General features: G+C 45.5%; 1 pseudogene; it reads left to right on the top strand.

Moving 5' to 3' along the window:
- LOC102815089 overlaps positions 1 to 1,653 on the top strand; it is a 51,738-nt pseudogene extending 50,085 nt beyond the window's left edge.
- The last annotated feature ends 4,937 nt before the right edge of the window (positions 1,654 to 6,590 follow it).

A 6,590-nucleotide genomic window follows, 5' to 3' on the forward strand; every position in this document is an offset into this window, starting at 1 on the left:
ATATACAATAGAATGAATGTAAAACTAATGTTCTCCCATGTAAACTATCACATAATTCACAATAAAACATTTAAGAAAATTAACACAACAAATTAGGTTCCCATTTGCCAGTTTTCTACACATATTGTTCACTGACATTAGCTACACTTTTCACAATGTGTCCGGATTCTCATGCATTATGTTTGGTTGGCTCCATAGGCTTTCTGTGGCTGTAACATTTAAAACTGCTAGACCTTTTCTTCTGCGACGCTGCGAGGTGGGTTCAAACCACCAACCTTTCATTTACCCAGCCAAGAGCAAACTCAGGAACCTACTGTCTTCCATAAGATTTTCAGTGGCTGATTTTTCAGAAGTAGAAGGCCAGAAAGCCCTTCTGAGGTCCCTCTGAGTGGACTCTGGCCTCTAACTTTACTGTTAACAACTGAGGACATTAGTCATTTGTACCACCCAAAGGCTCAGACAAACACAGTGAGAGCCTGGTGTTCTGGATTGGTGCAAATGGTTAAACGCTGGACAACAAACCAAGAGGTTAAGAGTTCAAACCCACCCAGAGGAGCCTAGGAAGTAAGGCCTGGTGATTTGCTTCTGAAAAGTCACAGCTTTGAAAACCCTCTGACATGCAGTCTACATAGGGGGTCACCATGACTCATAACCCACTAAAAAATAACTCTGGCCTTTTGGCTCGCTGAGCAGCACGATGGTGTCGGTAAGAAAGGAGCTGAGAAGGTAGCAAAAAAGAAAGCCAAGAAGAAAGGGGTTGATCCATTTTCTAAGAAAGATTGGTATGATGTGAAGACACCAGTTATGTTCAACGTAAGAAATATTTGGAAAACACTAGTCATAAGGCCTCAAGGAACCAAAATTGCATCTGATGGACACAAGGGTAGTGTTTTTGAAGTGAGTTTTGCTGATCTGCAGAATGATGAAGCTGCATTGAGAAAATTCAAGGTAATTACTGAGAATGTTCAGGGCAAAACCTGTCTGACCAGCTTCCATGGTACGGATCTTATCTGTGACAAAATGTGCTCCATGGTCAAAAATGGCAGCTCATGATTAGAGCTCATGTTGATACAAAGATGATGACTTGCTTCACTGTTCTGTGTTGGTTTTACTAAAAAAGTAACAGCCAGATCCAAAAAATGTCTTATGCACAGCACCAACAGGTCCATCATATCAGGAAGAAAATTATGGAAATCATGACCCGACAGGTGCAAATAACTCGGAAGAAGTGGTCAATAACTGATTCCAGACAGCATTAGGTTGGACATAGAAAAGGCATGCCAGCCTGCTGACCCTCTCCAAGACATGGAGAAAAGTTAGGGAAGTACAAATGCTGAAGAAGCCCAAATCGGAGCTGGAAAAACTCAATGGAGCTTCATGGTGAAGGCAGTGGTGGTGGCTGTGTGCTGTGGAGTCGGTAGTGACCCAGTACAGGGTTTCTGAAACTGTAAATCTTTACGGGAGCAGAATGCCTCATCTTTCTCCCGCGAAACAGCTGATAGTTTCGAACTGTTGACGTTGAGGTTCGCAACCCAATTCATAGCCACTACGCTACCGAAGGGCAATAGTTCTGGAAAAGTTACTGGAGATGAGACAGGTGCTAAAGTTGAACCAACTGATGGCTACGAGCCATTAGTTGAAAAATCTGTTTAAAATTCAGGCTTTTAATGATGATAAACAAAAGATCTTATTTGTGAAAAATAATAAAAACAGATCTGGATCCTACTCCAGCAGACCTAGAAAGAAGGTCCACGATCGAGTCCCCAACCCTCTCGCCGCTCCACCTCACCCTTTAGGAACTGCTCCGGATTTCCCAAACTGTAGTATGAGCTGTGTGATTTACGTTACAAATCACTTTGTAATGTCTTGTACGAAACTGCTCATGGTTATGTGTCTAAGCCAAAACCGCAGGTTCAGCGCATGAACCGGACGCTAGGAAGGAGGGGAGGGGCCAAGAGGAAGTTCCCCAACGCCCTTTCCCCATTTGTCTGGGGTTTACTTTCCTGAGAAGTTCCCAAAGAAAAACCGTAGTAATAGTCTTAACAACTGTGGCCCAGTCCACTGACCCTAGCGATAAAGACCCAATTAAAAGGGCACAGACGCGGAAGAGTGGCGTTGCTTCCCACTCATGGAGAGGAGAGCCGTCTTCCATGCTGTTGTAGTTAAGTACCGTGGAGTCGGTTCCGACCCATAGTGACCCTGCACAGGGTTTCCGAGGCTGCAAATCTTTACGGGAGCAGAAAGCCTCATCTTTCTCCTGCGAAACAGCTGGTAGTTTAGAACTGCTGACCTTGTGGTTAGCAACCCAATTCCTAACCACTACTCTACCAGTACTCCATGTGGTGGTTATGTGCCGTGAAGTCGGTTCCGACCCATAGCGACCCTGTACGAGGCTGTAAATCTTTACGGGAGCAGAAAGCCTCATCTTTCTCCTGAGGAACAGCTGGTAGTTTCGAACTGCTGACCTTGAGGTTAGCAACCCAATTCGTAACCACTACGCTACCAGAGCTCCATAGAGCTGATATTTTTAGTGGCTGATTTTTAAAAAGCAGAAAGCCGGGCCTTCTTCTCAGGGTGGATTCAAACCTCCAACCTTTTAGTAGCAAGCAGTCTTGCGTTAACCGTTGGTACCGCCCAGAGCATGCTTACCTGGACACGGCGATGATAATGATTCTGCGGCTCGGCGTGGGAAGGGAAGAGGATCGAGGAGATAGATGGTGGTCCATAAGCACCCACGCCCCTGCAGTGCCTGCATTGGGGCCCGGCACCCGCAAGGCACACACCCGTCAAAGCAAAGCGGATGTAGGAGCTCGGGAGGAGGCGACCGCCCCTCCACGCCTCCGCGGACGGATTCCCTGGCGGCCTCCCGCGCGGAGCTACAGGGACCCGGGTGATTGCAAACAGCCGCCGGCCTCATTAGGAGACGTGTAATTAGCGGCTGGCTGAGCCTGAGCCGCGAGGGCTAATTACCTCAGGGAGTCGGCTGTACCACCCCCCACCACCACCCCTGCCAGCAGTCACCAGGGCGTCCGGACCCTCGTTGGGGACCAGGGGGAGGGGTGGGTGGATGGAGAGGATGTGTACTTTCTCAGAGAAGGGGAAGCCCGGGGCGCCCCATAGGGATTCTTACCAAGGATGTCTGTCGTTGTGGAGAAGGAGGGTTTTGCATGCGTTCTGTATGTAAGACATGAGTTAACCTGCCTGGTATGTGACGGAGCGGGAACTCGAACCCACTTGTGCAGTCCCTCAATTTTATCACAATATGAAAGTAGTCTTGCCACACACACGAAGGCATTAGCTTGGTAGACAAGGGCTCTGGAATCGGTTGCTTCTGGGTTTGAATTCTGACCCTGCTTCTTACTTAGTGCATGACTTTGGTCTAACTCCCAAATTCTTCATCCATAAAATGGGTGCAGTGTTGGGATTCATAGAGATGATGGCTGTGAAGTAGTTAAAAAAAAACCTACGGCCATCCAGTAGATTCCAACTCTTTGCAACGCCTATATAGGGTTTCCTAGATTATAAATGGACTTCTTGTATGGCACTATAGGATCAGCACTGGACTGCAAACCACCATGTCGACAGTTCAAACCCACCAGCTGCCCCACAGAAACCCTATACAAGATCACTATGAGTCGGAACTGACTCCATAGCAGTTAACAACAGACTAAATATATTTATAAGATCAAGCAGTGTTATCTTTCTCCTGCTCAGTGACTGTTGGGTTTGAACAGCCGATCTTATGGTTAGCAACCCAGCACCTAACCCACAGCGCCACCAGAACTCCTGTGTAAAGTGTTTTGACCGTTATTTTTCAGAACTGGGGAAGCAAGAGAACTGGGCTGGCTCTCCCCTTGTACTGTGAACCTTTGGCGCCCTCTGCTGGGTACAGACGGAAGCTGACAAGATTCCACTATGCAAGGCTCTGCTTGTCCTCCTTTTTCCGGCATTAGCCTAGTGGGAGATGGGAATATTGACACCTCATTCCAAATCTTGCCAAGAATCTATTTTGAAATCTGCCTTTCTTGCCTTCATGGTCTTCTGAGGACTAGTTAAGACCAAGACCATTCTACAAGTAGCCAGGGATAGTCAGGACCTAGTTATAAGGATGTACATCCAAGTGCTGACAATCTGAACATAAACCATCACCAAGGAGATATTCACCAGCTTATCAGAGGTACATCCAAACAATGTATTTACTGCACAGATCAAAAATACAATAATGTAGGAATGCCACTGACATGAATTTAACAGACATAAAAAAGAAGCCAGATTCAAAAGTTCAAGAACAGGTAACACTAATCTATGGTGACATAAGAATGGTTTTGACCTGGAAAAGAAGGGAAAACTTTTTGGATGTTGGAACTGTCCTTAATAGCTTATCTTCAACGTCATATCTGGGTCTTGGGTATGTAAAAATTCATTGCTTTACACACTTCAGGATATGTATGTATTTTATGCATGTTATACATCAAAAAGGAGCTCAGGTAGCATAGTGGTTATGAGTCAGGCTACTAACCTCAAGGTCAGCTGTTCAAAACTACCAGCAGCTCCATGGGAGATAGATGAAGCTTGCTGTTCCCATAAAGATTTACAGCCTCGGAAACTCTACACAGGGTTGCTGTGAGTCTAATTCCATGGCACATAACCACCATACATCAAAAATACGGTGTTGGTGTTTTTAAAATATATACAAGTGTCAAAAACTATGACAAACAGTGTGATCAAATTTAGCATAGGGCAGCAGTGCTCACAATCTTTCTTTGGCTCAGGACCCTTTTACACTCCAATGACTGAGGATCTCAAAGAGCTTTTGGGGTTTTTTTTGTAAGCTATGGTGGTGTGCCGTGGAGTCAGTTCGACTTATAGCGACCCTGTGGGACCATAAAAGCTCATGAGCCCTACTTAAGGTGCAGAAAGAAGAGTGATGAGCGCTGAAGCAGCTTGGAATCAATTAGTCCAGTGAATTAATGGAACATGTGAACGTCAATCTCCACAACTCTGAGGCCAGAAGAACAAGATGGTGCCCAGCTGCCACAACTGGCTCTAAAAAGGATCAGATAGAGGAGGAGGGGGGCTGAAAGATCATGGTAGATAGGGGAACACTTAGTCAAGTTTGCATCGGCTAAATGGGACAGAGGTAAATAGTGATACATGCTCAACCTTGGAACAACAGGGCTCTGTGATATGGGGATTGAGGTATAGTCTAAAGAAGGGAAATAATGTTAAGATGATTAACTGTCTTATGAATATTGGTTTCCCTTGCCTGCTACTGTAAAATAGACAATTGAGTGGGTTAGAAAGGAATGTCAGAAAACATGATTACAGAAAGCTTGTAAGCCCATCTTCAGCCTATTGGAATACCTAAGAAGGGTTCTAGAACTTGCCCAGTGAAATAGGCTTCTTGCAGAGCCTTTACAGTGTATAGGACCTTAGGTGGAATCCTGAGCCCCATCCAGAACCTTCTGAGGTGCGACAGTCCCACTAGCAAGGACAAGCAGACCAGTCTGGAACAGCTAGAGCAACAGAAGATACATCTTCAAAGAAAGATCAGCAGGAAAAATCCAAAACAAAAATGACAGTCTGACTGGCTACTATAAGAACAAGCAAGTTGTTCGCTGGGGAGCCATCAAGGCAAGCAACCAAATCCCTTCAGGACAAACACCCCCTCCAACACTGAAACTCAAAGGCAACACATGAGCAGGCATGTAAGCTTGCTGGCGACCATGTTGGTCTATTGGTGAGTGGAAAAGGGGGAAAGGCAGCGATGAAGAAATGGGCTGAATTCAACCACATTCCATAGACTCCTATTGGCCTGAAGATGAGACAGAGAAGAGGAAGGCCTGGTTGGTCCAAAGTGTGGTGAGACCTGGGGACTCCTGAGCCCATGAACAAAGACATAGCCACGAGGGCAAGAGCTGAGAGTGAAGCATCCAGCTAATATGAAGTGAGGAGAGACACACAAAAACATCCAGACTTGCAGATACTACCCATTTGACTTAGCCTTGATGGCTTGATAATCGACTAGAGGAAGAGAAAAAAAAAACACTTTTTTTTTGGATAAAGGAAACACGTGTAAATTGCTACAATTTGATGAACTTGACCTATACTTACAGATGTAGTAACTCAAAATACCAACAGAGAAGGAAAGAGTCTTCACATCAAGTATCAATCCTATCCCCTTTGTTTACAGGGTAGATAGGGATGGGCAACTTAGACATTGGCTACCTAACATGAGGAGGCGGTAAAGGCACAAAATGACTGGCTTACAGGTTTCCAAGAGGGAGTTTCATTTAAGAGTGTGCAGGGGAAGGTAGAGTCCCCACTGAATAGTTTTCATCTTGTCTACATGGGTCTGGTGAAGAGAGATGTGGATAAGATTCTTAAGATTCAACACTAATTGTTATGACTAATTGTGACTGTCACAGCTGTAAAGGTAGTTTTGTAACAAAAATGAGGGAAGAGTTAATCTTACAGTCCAGAAACAGAGGACCCTAGGACCACCAAGGGAGAAGAGCACAAGTGGAATGCGGGACCCTATCCAGAGAAGCAGCAACATCAGAGATGGAGGCAGAGATGAAGCAGCTGAG

This window comes from Chrysochloris asiatica, unplaced genomic scaffold, assembly GCF_000296735.1.
Source record: "Chrysochloris asiatica unplaced genomic scaffold, ChrAsi1.0 scaffold00078, whole genome shotgun sequence".
NCBI classification, from domain to species: Eukaryota; Metazoa; Chordata; class Mammalia; order Afrosoricida; family Chrysochloridae; genus Chrysochloris; species Chrysochloris asiatica.